This window comes from Chelmon rostratus, chromosome 9, assembly GCF_017976325.1.
Source record: "Chelmon rostratus isolate fCheRos1 chromosome 9, fCheRos1.pri, whole genome shotgun sequence".
Lineage (NCBI taxonomy): Eukaryota > Metazoa > Chordata > Actinopteri > Chaetodontiformes > Chaetodontidae > Chelmon > Chelmon rostratus.
In genome coordinates, this window is record NC_055666.1 from 8,574,832 (window position 1) to 8,587,883 (window position 13,052).

The window sequence follows — 13,052 nt, forward strand, 5'->3', positions numbered from 1 at the left end:
TAGGAATTGACCTATCAACAGGAAGTAAGGTGGTGAGAAACACAGAATGCTAAAACAACCCTGAACCCAAATATCGTTTCACTGCAGAGTTTTGCATTTCAATCCGATGTTCTGCTTTTGAACACTCGTGGCGTGGAAGCAGTGAGAATGTAAAATCATTTTAGCTCAGAGGATCTGTGGAGCTGTAGATTTTCGGATCCCAGCCCATCTCCTCTTTACAGTGAGTGAGTTACACATGCACTGCACTAAGTCGTGGCCGTGACGGTTGATTAGAGTAGGTGAGTAAGCTGTTTATTGCACACCACAGCCTTCCACAGTCTCTGAGATGATGTGATGAGCCTCACCAAAAATGTTACAATAATCTAAACAGACAATAATCTGCTCCCAAAGAATCACAGTACAAATATGCAACAAGCATTGCATGCAAATGTGGCAGGCGGAAAACTTGGGATGGATGGAAAGGCACTACTGCTCTTACCACCCAGTGTTTTGGGCTGCAGGTGGCTGACAGTGCTCTGATGAATGATGACACTTGCGAACACGCTCAGTGCACTCACAACCAGCACAGTAAAAGTACAGTAAAGCAGTGTTGGCTTAGGCAACCAACCAAATCCTAGCATGGGTCATTCGATTTTATCTCTCACCCCACAGCTGGGCTCTCAAATGACCAATCTTCAGGCTTTATTTAAGTACACAATGGCACCGATGGTGAACAGAAGCATAAATAAATAGCAGTCCGTATTTTCAACAGTGTTCCTTAATGCTTCCTTTTTGCTGCAGTTTGTGAAAAGCTACAATGCTGTCTTTGGGGAGCTTGTTACAGTGTCTGCTAGCAGAGGCACTGTTTCCCCTCCATGGGAAATTTTACAGAAATTTCAGACTTACCACACCTTCACTGAAGAGTGGAGAGCTTCAGGGATTTCAGTTTGAAAATGCTCAGAATTTTTTGTAATGTAATCCATCTTCCTCTCAATTTTGGCACTGTCTTGATAGATATGTTATGCAGTCAATGTGTGCAAATGAAGTTAAGTCCACTGGGCTGAGAAGAATTTGATGAAATCAAATCAATACAGCGAATAGGTAATCTTCATGAAATACATTGATATAAGTACAAATAAGATATAATGTAATGCAATCCAATAATATAATGGCATGTAAAGAATATGCACTGTCCTTGTCTCTCTCTCTTTTTTTTAATAGTTTGACATTTGGGAAAATACACTAATTGACTTTCTTGCTCAGAGTTAGATGAGAAGACAGATACCGCTGCAAGATGAAGATGAAGCCAGCAACCGCTTAGCTTACTTTAGCACCAGCACATCCTATAACTACTAATTCTTGGGTGGATGCAGTCACTTAACCACGAGTCTTAGCCTCAGCATAGGCTCCAAGAAGTTCAGTGTTTATCCAGCCAGAAAATAGTCCCCCACATGACCCCTCATAAAACAACATGTTGATTTTACACTGTGGTTTTTGTACAGACTAGCAAAACTAGATATAACCGTTGGCATGAAAGCAAGCATGCTTCTTCCCAAAATGTCACACTATTCCTTTAACTTTTACCAAAGCACTTGATGGGAATTGTTAAGTCAAGTATGCACTGTCAGCAAACACTGACACTTTCTCCCAGTAGTTCCAGTATATTTTTTTAATGATTTTTAATGGAGGTAGCGTAGCGTTGGGGTGGAGTTCTCTGTGTTATGTGCTTTCAGCCATTAATGCCACAGTCTGCCTACATCCCTAAGCAAATAAAACAATTATCAAAGTAGCATAGCAATTTGTTCCTGTCACAGAAGTAGGGAAAACAGGTGAGAAGTGTGTTCAATTAGTTTAATATTTTATGTTTCTCCTCTGCAAGTTTGTCTTCAAACGCCTGTTTGTATTCCACAGGAGACTTTATATACCCTAAATTCTGGCAGTGTTTATACAAAGACTTCATGCCTTCTATTTCCCTACAACTTCACAATGTTCTGCAGACTCACTAGGGGCTGACATAAAGAACACAGTCGCAGGGCAGATACATCTTGTTTTACACTCTACAGAATACACAGATATTGTACTGGTTAATCATTAAATAGTAACTCAGTTTTACTGGTCCCATGGCCATGTCATGTATGAGTAGGTAAATTTCTCCTAAAACCATTAGGTCTCACAATGTTGTGATATAATTTGTGATGTTTTTAACCCTAATTTCACCACCCTACTTCAGATAAAATAAAATTAAATAATACTGTATTAATCCCACAGTGGGGAGATTTGCAGGGTGACAGCAGCAAAGACGATACTGCAATAGTAAGAAACATTAGTTAGAAAAAGCAACATATAATACACAAGTAATCAATATAGTAAGTAAAATAAGGTAAAAAAGAATAGTTGAGTTCACATTATTGCTCATGGGGAATACTGATATGGATACTTGGCATGACATACTGTACCTCTTTTATCCCATCTATCTCTTACTTACTATCTCTTTGAAAATTCACTATGTTCTGACTCACTGACTCGCTTTTGCACTAACAGCCAAGTTGAGCTGAACGAATAAACAGCTGATGTCTGAACAATGGTGACAAAACTGTGTCCAGGAAAAGTCCAACAATTTATTTTTAGGACGCTTTGTGGCTAGAAGGCCTGGGAGGAAGCAGGAAGTCAGTGTGGTTGTCGTGGGGATGGGAGGGGAACAAAAGAATTGGAGCAGACTGAAGGGGAAATGGGCGTGGTGGGCTTCGCCTCCCATTAGCCAAATACCTACTCACCACAAACAGATTAATTTGCTCACACTGAAATGTAGAGTAGTATTCAGGGAGAGACTAAAGTATTTCAAAGAAAATCAGCAGAAAGAGATGAATGTCATGAATTTAACTTAGAGAGTCCTAGTTTGATTCTGTTCTGATTCATGCACCTCAGACTGGTGCTGGACTTAATCTAATGCTTAACAATAGGGAGGGTCTGGAATACTTTTGCAGTCTTTCATCTAAATGTGTGAGGTGCAAACATTGTTCCTCATATGGCTGTCAGCGGAGCGATGATGGATGATGCCAATATTGTAGCAAACGACCACCCCCTAAAGTAGCAGAGCTTCCTGCCTACCTCCTACCAGGATACTACTAACTATTATGAGTAGATATTGCCTTGAGGCATAAATTTGGAATTATTGCTCTGCGGCAATAGTATAATTACACCAGCATTGGCAGCATCGCATCAACTTTGTACAAGGAAGGTGTTGAGGATGTGCTTTGTACTCACATCTGTTTGTGATATTCATTGACAGGATATTGAAGCACACTTGAGGTCTGGAGAGAGTCCAGTTTGATGACCTCTGCTATTTGCAGATGATCTTCTCCCATTGGTTTAATTGGACTGTGGTATCCGATGTGCACTGGAGTAGTTCTCTCATGGGGAATGATGTCCCAATCAAGGGCGGAGTGAGCAGCTGCTTCTCTGGAAGGGGTTCAGGGTCATTTTCACAAGTGAGGGTGAAGTGTGAGATCATGAGATTGGCTGTCAATTTGGTGCAGTGGTTACAGACGCTATATTAGACCCTGATGATGAAGAAGTCACTTTTTCTGACCCTAACCTGTACACTTGTGATGCAAGTAATGCAATTTCAAATACAAAGTGCTGACATGTGCTGGAAATTTTCAAGTAAGTGGACCTTGAGATAAGAATTGCTAAATCAAACTACACAGTAAATTTAATAAAGACTTTCCAGAAGCTTTTCAAATTGTGTTTCATAAAAAATGTCCAATTCATTGTGACCTCTGCCGTCCACATGTTGAAATATCCTTGGGCAAGATACTGAACCCCAAACTGTTCTTGATGCTGTGCCATCGGTGTGTTAGTGTTCTTGAATGGTTATGGCCCCTGATGAGCAGGTGGCACCTTGCATAGTAGCCTCTGTCACCAGTGTATGAATGCATGTGTGAATAGGTGAATGCTGACTTGTAATGAGTGGTCGGTGAGACTACATAAGGCTCTATACATGCAGTCCATTTACCAGTAGTTCTGGTATCAGAACAGGCCTGGCATTAGTTAAACTGCAGTTATTCTGTAATAGTACAAATGATGCAAGTCGTATTAACTGTACTTGTTGTGTATTTACGTACAGTAAGTTTAAGTTCAGCTATATTCACTGTGTGATTCTACGCTGTGGGAGATATTCAGCCATTTTACAAACTCTCCCTCTCTTTTGTATATGTATGAGTATATTAGCATTGGTGTCTGTGCAGATTTAGACTTTCAGATGTGACCTTTGTTGTCTAAATGTCAGGGAGATTGGAGAGGGAGCCCACAGAGGTAGGGCAGGCTTATGTAATCTGCTCACTCTGCGTTTCACACACACATGCACACACACAAGCACAGAGCAGAAAAAAAAAGCTTGTTTGAGGACGGTTGTCATATCTCAGCTGTGATGCCTCGTACAGCTCTCTGCAACTCACTGAAAGCCTGGCTTTCAGGAGCCATAGCTTTTATCAGGATGTATGTGCAGAAAGTGCCCTGGAAATTATTTATGGCTTTAAAAATACTGATATGGTGCACTCCTTTGGTGTTATTCTTTTAAACTTATTCTGAGATCTTTTGATCCATCCCAATGCTCTCAGCTGAATGTGAAGACAGAGTGTAGTTTGTAGAGGGGTTTTTTGTGTCTGTGCGTGTGTCGGATGGTTGACTTGGTGGTGACTGGTTTTGGAGCGCGGGGACTGAACTGAACTGATTCCCCTGCATGAATTCATTCATGATCATGTTGCGCCGTCTTTGTAATCTGTCAACAATGAGAGGCGCGGACACCAGGACAAGTGCTGCAGGCTGAGATTCCCTCATGTGTAATACAGTGTTCACCTTAAGTATTGCTGTGAACGCGGAGGCCAAAACAGTGATGTGCATGCCAATGGCAAACACGTGCGTCAGCTGGAGCCGTTGCATCCTGTCACTCACAGCACTCACAACTCCGAGCCTTAAAGGAATACTGCACTGAAAAATTATGTTTTGAATACCAAACACGGTGGATCTGAAACGCTTGTAGTTTGCTCCTTGGTGGATAACATCAGCTGTAGTCTGCTCAAATTCACAGCGGTTTCCGTGGATTCCAGCAACACTTTTGTGGCAAAAAAAATGTGTTGAAACATCCACAGAAACTTCTCAGAACCCTCCTAAAGCAAAGCCCACTTCTCTGGTATCCATCCATATGCTCAATGTGTTCCACAGTCGTGTTTTTGCCAAAAGATATCAACCCACAACTACCTCGTTTATGTTGGCCCTGAGTGTAAAAAGCTAACCGAGCTAGCTGTAACTGCAATGTGTTTACTTCGCCGTATGTCGGCTGGTCTGATTAATTCAAAGGAATAATATCTTCATACAGCTCATTCATGACCTTTAAAATTGTATTGTGCCAATATTATATTGGTTGTTACAATTGTGGGAGGGGGGTTTATGCTCAGTAAATTGTTACTCTGTTGTCTGCTGTTATGTCATAATGTCTTTCTAGGCTCAGGGCATCACATGATTACTGCACATCACGTTTCCTGGGGGCATGGAAGTAAGATTCACCGTAACTGATGGGCACACGTCAGTGCTTCTAAGTATATTTTCTGAGTTCACAAATTACTGTAGTGTTTGTTTAGTTTAGAGGACGGCAGATACACACCCCCTCTGCTCTAAGTTTTAAGCTGTGGCTGTTTCAGCTTACAGCCATGTGTTTTGTACCTTTATTTCTTTAGAGTAGGTTTTCTGAGCCCCAATGCATCCTTTTCCGCATTCACACAGTTATACACATTCACATCTGGAGGTTGCCTCTGTTAGAAAAGACAGATCTATGGGACACTGAGCAGCTCCACTAGTGCAGTTTGAGATTAATTGGGGTGTTCAAGGGCACCTCAAAGGTGGTAATGAGGTTGGGAAACTCTCACAAACGTGGAATCTGTCGTGCATTTTCCTACCTGTGTATTACACATTTTTAACAGAAAGCCTGCCAGAGTTTGGAGTGAAAGGTGAGGGTATTCACAAGTACAGAGGGTCTAACTCTACTGCATTGATTGTGGCCATTCTTTTTTAAATCAATTTTGTGCATGTCCCTCAACTGTATTGAGTTGTCATGCTAAATTGGAAGCTTCTTTAAATTAAACGATTGCATATTTGCAAAATTTTGTTTTATGCTCAATACTGTTATTACAGCACAAACAGGTTATTACAGGTTAATGTAGATTAATGATGCCACTTCCACCTTGTCCTTATTTCTAGAGCTACATCAGCATAAACCACTTCATGCTGTCAGGGGACAGGTATTAATCCTGACATTTTCAGGGTACCCATGTGTCCTGGAAAACCTGGAAAAAAGTTGACCAGTTTTCCAGTCTTTGAAAACACCTGGAAAATTAGAGAAAAAGTGAGATGTCCTGGAAAATGTTGTGTTGCCTTGGAAAATTATTTCAGCATTCTCCTATTTTCCTTTAGCTGAGAATGAACTACTAAGATATCTATCAGAGCTCCCCAACACGGATAACACTGCCATCTGACAGGCTACAAGATCATATTAATGTTCAAATAGTTTATGGATGAAAGCATTTTAAATAGGCTGCTCTCAGCTGTGTTGTGGAAATGCTGTGAACACAAACCCCAAGTCACATCATATGCAGGTTGGATGGCATTATAAGAGTATAGAGCTGAAACTCTGAACTCTGAAAAATCCAAGTTACATTATCCTATTGGTGTTCATGACCCCCACCACTCAAGAATCTGTTTTTTCTCCTTGTTCCTTCAGTTGAGTTGAGTTGAGTGTGTTTCACTGTGCAGGATGATGTATGTGCAGAGTTGGACACTAGAAGGCTGTTTTTACATTCATCTGTTGAAAGTTTCTCTGTGCTCATTAAAAATCCAGTTTTAAATAGGCGGGCCTACAAGCGTGATTTGAGACATCACAAACAGTTTGGAAGCCAATCCTGGTCCAGTATTCAACTTACACAAGTATGATGTGGAAACGTGAAGCCTCCAGTGCACATAAACTGAGAACAAACTTCTCAGTGAAGTAAGAGACATCTCCTGTGCAGCAGTTAAACTTTTGAAATGATTGCATAATCAGTCCATCAATTTTTTTAATGAGATAGACAAAGTAGATTTAATTTATATTACTTTACTAAGATAATAGTGGATAACCATATCAAAAACAGATTCTTAGTCAAAGTACAGTGTCTTATATACATCTTAAAAACCTGTCTGGAGGGGATCTGTAATATAATTCATAAGAAAAAGGGGTTTCAGGTTATAAATTAATAGTGATGATAATGACATTTTATTTCCATAAGACTTGGCAAGCATAGAGCACAAATGGTCTTCCAAAAGACAAAATAAAATACAATGATGGAATACTATAGAAAATAGTTATGATAACAATAATAATTAAGCCAGAGCATTAAGCAGGAATATATTAGTGTATGACATTCTCCCAGTCTGTCATACCAGTTAGATGATGGTGGAAAATATCCTGCTCTCATCAGTGATGTTTGTGTGGTGCACCAGGGGCAATGCAGAGTGTAAATGTGGTTGATTATCAGATCATCTGGGCACACTGTATCTGACGGATGCATGGCCACAGCCGAAGTGGCAGAAAAGGCTGACATATATGCCAATAAAATTATAAGATGGTGATCACTTTGAGCAACGCGCATCCATTATTCTGACATTTATTCTTCTTCATCACGGGCTGTTAATGATAAATGATAAATCACCAGGGCACGGTGATATTTTTAGCTGGGGTGGGAGATGAATGAGGTTATGATTCTGGCCTTTGTGGTCGATGTAGTCAGCGAGGGGCTGGCTGTGCCCCTCCCCCGACTGTAGGTGATGGCTGATGCCGGTAGTCTAGCAGCGGAGCGCTGATCAGTATTAATACAGGACCGCCTCTCAGCCTCGCAGCCGATCTCTCTGCGGTCCCCACTCACCGGAAGGCAGCTCGGCAGCTGCGAACAGCCTGCGCACAGCCTCTCTCTTGTTTGCTTTGAGAATCTATTGGCCTGAGAGTCGGTCGGTTTAGGGGAAGAGGCGAAACACCGGCAGGTGTTGACTAGCGGGGAGTAATCGCGGTGCAGACTGATGACGATGATGATGGTGAGGATGATGCATCTCTTCCCGTGCCTTTATGAATTACATCGCGTAGTGTGAAGAGGCGTAGGGGCATCTCTTTTTTTTCCTCCATTTCTTGCTTAACTGTAATGGTGGATTTCTCGGTCGCTTTTGAGGCTACGTGTCTTGACGGGAGAGCTGAATACCGCCCGTCACTGAGAGCGCATCTCAGCATCGGCCCGCAGCGCTGCGCCATGGCCTTGGATGTCCAGACTTGCGCGGTGTTTTCGGTGATCGCGGTTCTGGTGCTTGTGAACGTGCTGTTGATGTTCATCCTCGGTACTCGTTAATGGATCTGCGCTTGGGGCCCGGTTCGCAGCGCACCACACTTTCACACAGGAGAGGAGAGAAAGGCAGTGCGCGTTGGTCGAGAGCGGGGACACCCGGCGCTCCATCACGGCTACGCGTTGAAATGAATGACGTTGGTACAACATAATGTATTTCTGTTACCCCCCCTCCCCAATCCTTCGTTATGTCTTGTGTCCTCTCACCGTTTGTGATAGCTAGTGTTGTCTGGTGGTGGTCGTAGTTGTGCGGATACAGATCTGTGATGCTCTTACCTTTTCGTGGTGACTGGAAATTCATATCCCCCCGCATATAAACATGTCCCCCCCTCCCCACGTCGATCTCTCTCCTCCATGTTGTATATTGTGGATTATGCGCATGGATTCACTTTAGTCTATACTAATTGGATTTTTAGATGAAAAAATGAATCTGATGGTCTTTTTTTAACAGCAGCCTACTGCTGCGTCAGGACGCGTTTTGGTATTGTGATCCACTGTAGCCACATCCACAATATGGCAGCTAATAGCTGAGCAGTGATCTCCCCACTGAAGCAAATGTGATATTTGTAGCAAATAGCGGTGCAAGCGAGAGGTTTGTGCTGCTGATCGTAGCCTCTACAGGATCACTGTAATCTCAGCCGAACAGTAACCAATAGCAGGCAGGGCCAGGCCTAATAAAGGAGGGCCTCGTCACTCCAGGTTTCCCCCATTTTAGATGCAGCTAAACTCAGCTCCCATTTCATAACCAACAATATTTACATTTCTCCCGTTTGCAATATTTCCGTGTGCACCTGATCCTGAAGCCCACACATTATTGTTCCTGGTCACTATATAGTGACAATTTTTTTTTTTTTTTTTACAGATGAAATGTTCTCCAAGTGAAACAGAATGTCAGATGGAGATTTAAAAAAAGCCCATTTCCTTTTTTCTATATGCAGTGGCATGATCTAATAAAGGATTGGACGCAGGTGTCATGAATGTTGAATGAATGTCAGAAATAGATATGCTAAAAGCCTATCCCAGAGCCGTCCATGACAGTCCTATTAATAGGGATGGTAGGCTGGCGAGGTTTTTTTTGAAGATACTGTATGTGCTCTCTCACGCTCGTGGCTGAGTGCTGTGTGTTTTCTGTGTGTCTAGTTAAGTGGCAAATGTTGTACTGTAGGTGTAGAGAGAAATTTTTGGCGGCCATGTATTATGAACAACACAGATACCTCCATCACATGCTGTGGCATGTGGGCCAGTGTTTTTATCACTGTGGTACAGTGCAAAAACATCCTTCCTAGTGGGGACCCTCACGGGACTGTAAACATAGCATCATTGTGCACTGCAGTGGTTATGGCTCAGTGGGCTAGCAGTTGGATAGCACAATGCTACTTACACATGTCTGTTCACATGTAAGCATGTGAGCATGTGAAGTTGCATGTGTGTGTGAGGGTGGCCTGGGTGGGTGTTATCTGTAGTTCCTCTTTGGATCTGAGTCGTGCACACATCCTGAGCGTTCACACATTTGCAATGCCCCCAGGGCAGGTGCCTTCTAATAGAGTTCTGTTAAATGCTGTGCAGTCAGAAGTGTCAATGTGCGGATGGTGTGCGCGAGCGAGACAGCAGTGTGTGTGAGGATGTGTGTGTATTTCTCACCAGTTTTAGGCAGAGCATCTTTGATTGGTTCCCAGACTCAGGGTATAAGTGTATTACATAACAGGGTTGGCAGACACAGGGAGGACGGACCGCGAGACTCACTCAGTGCGTCGGAAAGAGAAGCCTCTTTCTGGAATACAGCACCTTGTTACTCGACAACACAGGCTGAGCTCTTGCGGAGGACCATCACCTCAACCGCTTCCAAAAGCGATTTAATTATCATGATTATATGAACCGGACTTCTCCATGCATACACTCTCTGAACAGTTACATGCCACAAACATGGTAAGGCTGGCGGCGTGTGTGTGTGTGTGTGTGTGTTTGTTCAGGGATGCTGTAGGTGCTTTGGTGCAGATGTGCTATTGCTAGAGATAGAGGAGGATGTTGGAATGCAGTGGAGCTGCCAGTGCAGTGAATGCTGATGTGTTGTGCTGCAAAGATGATATAAGCGAGGGAATTGGCTTTCTATTCTTACATATTTCCTTGTCAGTCCTCATGTCTGTGGTCTGTGCTTGAGCATGAAACGGAAAGCATTGTCATATATGTCCATGTGTAGGGATAGATTTCCTCTGCATTCATTTGCATTGACCCAAATACAGGTTCTGCGGCTTAAAGTCGGCTGTTTTCGCCCTCTGATCTTTGATGTTGTAACTGCAGTGTAACATAATGATGACATCGGTCATTACAGCTGGTAGACACACAGGTAATGATGAGTGTTGTGGCAGGACTCCTCAATGTTTTTGTGTCTATGTGTCTATGTGTGCCATTTGATCAAGCTAGGTATGAGGTTGTGCTAAGGCAGGAATTGGGAAGATTGATTATGTAATGCTTTTAATTTATTCAGACATAGAGGGAAGAAAGATGCAATGTTAGAGAGATGGAGGGGATGAAGGTAAGGAGAAAAGTGAGCAGGGAGGAACACTGGCTGTGAATGGATCTCTATCTGTCTCTCTCCCTTGCTCTTTCTGTCTGTTGCCTATATTACAGCAGATTGATGGGGACTGGAGAGATTGTGCTTGGAGTGAATGGGGCTTAAAATGGAGTGGTTCTGGAGGTGGGGTTGGAGGCGGGGGGTGGAATAGGGCAAGCAGACATTACAGTGAAGGAGCTAGAAGCAAGACTGACCTCAGTGCCAAGGCTCATCTGTTTTGTGGGTGCTGTTTCAGGCAGAGGTCCTGATGTCAGATGGTGACGGTCAAGTAGAACTGATTCGGCTTCCGCTAGCTATTCCTGTTTGTGTGTGTGTGAGTGCGTTTTAACTATCCATTTGTGTAATAAATGATTTAAATCAAATTCCTTTTCCTGAATCAACAATGATTTTTAAATCTTTTTGAGTACTATTCATCATTCCTGTTACCATGGCAGCGTGACACATGTTTTTGCGGTAATCCTCCTCTCTTGCTGTAGTGGAGAGCTTTGAGATATAGGCTAGAGCTATTGTTACCCCAGCTCCCAGCCCTATGTGGTACCTGATTGAATCAACCCACTCAACAGTGTCTTTGATCCTAAACCCTGCATGCAGTGTGCCTTTGCAGTTACGTTGACCTGGAAATGATCATGTTACTGGATTCGCTAATGCTGTTGGTTTGTCATTGTAATATTTAATGACAGAATGCTATGACAGTCATTCAGCGGTCACTCTTTGTGTGTGTCTGTTCACATAAACACACACACACACACACACACCTAAATTTAAAAATATTCTGGTACATCCTGAAGTGTCCTTGCCCCATCCCATCATCCTGTCAATACCAGTGAAGCATCCTCATCTGTCGCCATGACGACGGCAGTTCTTTCCCTTCCAGGCATGGACGTCCCTCCCTGTGTTCAGTTCTCTGCCCCGATTGGCTTATATCCCCTGTAGCTGTCTCAGTAAACAATCAGGGAAGTAGACTTGTCTACAGGTTGAAGGGGCAACGTAGCTGCTGAGTCTGAGAGCTTAGATCCTCACGGGGGGTTCGGTTGAATGGAAACAAACAGACACATGATCTGCAGCTTCTCATGGACATTTGTTACAAACACACTGCATCAGCACATAGATGGAATAATATATTCATGCTGGCCTGATGAGGTGCATTTTAAAAGGTTTTTTCATCTAGGTTTTCAGTTTTGTAAGAGACAAAGTAATCTTAAAGGACTGAAGGAAAAAATAGAACTAGCTCAATTTAGAAAATAACAGTAGCTCAATATTATTATGCAAAAGCCTTAATATAAGTGAAGAAGCAATTTAGCGCTCCTCCATGTGACATCCTTGTCTCCAGGCCTTTGATAACTCCTTACCTAGAGCGTAAGTAGCTCCTGTCAGGCTTGGTTAGCGCTGGCTGCTCTGCCCACAGCCCCAGGGACTGGATGCATGGTTAGCTCTGGACTGGAGAATGCTGATGAACACTACTTTGGAGAGAGCAATTGAAACAAACAGTTGGAGCTGTGCCACAGATACATACAGGGGTTTCATGTACATGAAGCTGACAGTGTGGCTGCACGTGTGAGTGTACGTATGTGTGTTTGTGCATGTCTCAAGGCAACAAAGCTAAGTCCTCAGTGTGATGGATGGTGAGGCCGCTTGGTAGATGGATGATGTCAGACTCAGGTCTTCCTGGGGAACGTTGTCCACTGTCTCTTGTCCTTTAACGAGAACAACCTTTAGCCTCTCCACATCCCCTAAAGAATACTGATCACCTGACACGCTTCCATGCCCTTACAGGCCATGCCCAGCGCATGCATGTGAAATAATGCTCTGCACATGTACATGCTCACAGTTATACAATTTAAACATTTATTTTCATTGTCGCATAATGTCTTACATTATTTATTCATGATGCTAAAATCAATAGAAAAGATTTGATGAGTCATCCTTCCATGTTTTGTCAAAGACTGTGCTGCAGATAAAATAACAAGCCCTGGTGACAGCATGAAGGAAGGGAGATTATCCCTTCACATTTGTTTGCTCCTCAGCATTTATATAACATTAACACATGTAATTATTCTAATGTCATAATGGGCCAATTACTGTCC

The 13,052-nt window shown here is 42.8% G+C and overlaps 1 protein-coding gene across 4 annotated transcripts in view; it reads left to right on the forward strand.

Annotated features, from left to right (window-relative positions):
* LOC121611878 (spermatogenesis-associated protein 13-like) overlaps positions 1-13,052 on the forward strand; it is a 49,585-nt gene that overhangs the window by 18,068 nt on the left and 18,465 nt on the right. The window lies entirely within an intron of this gene.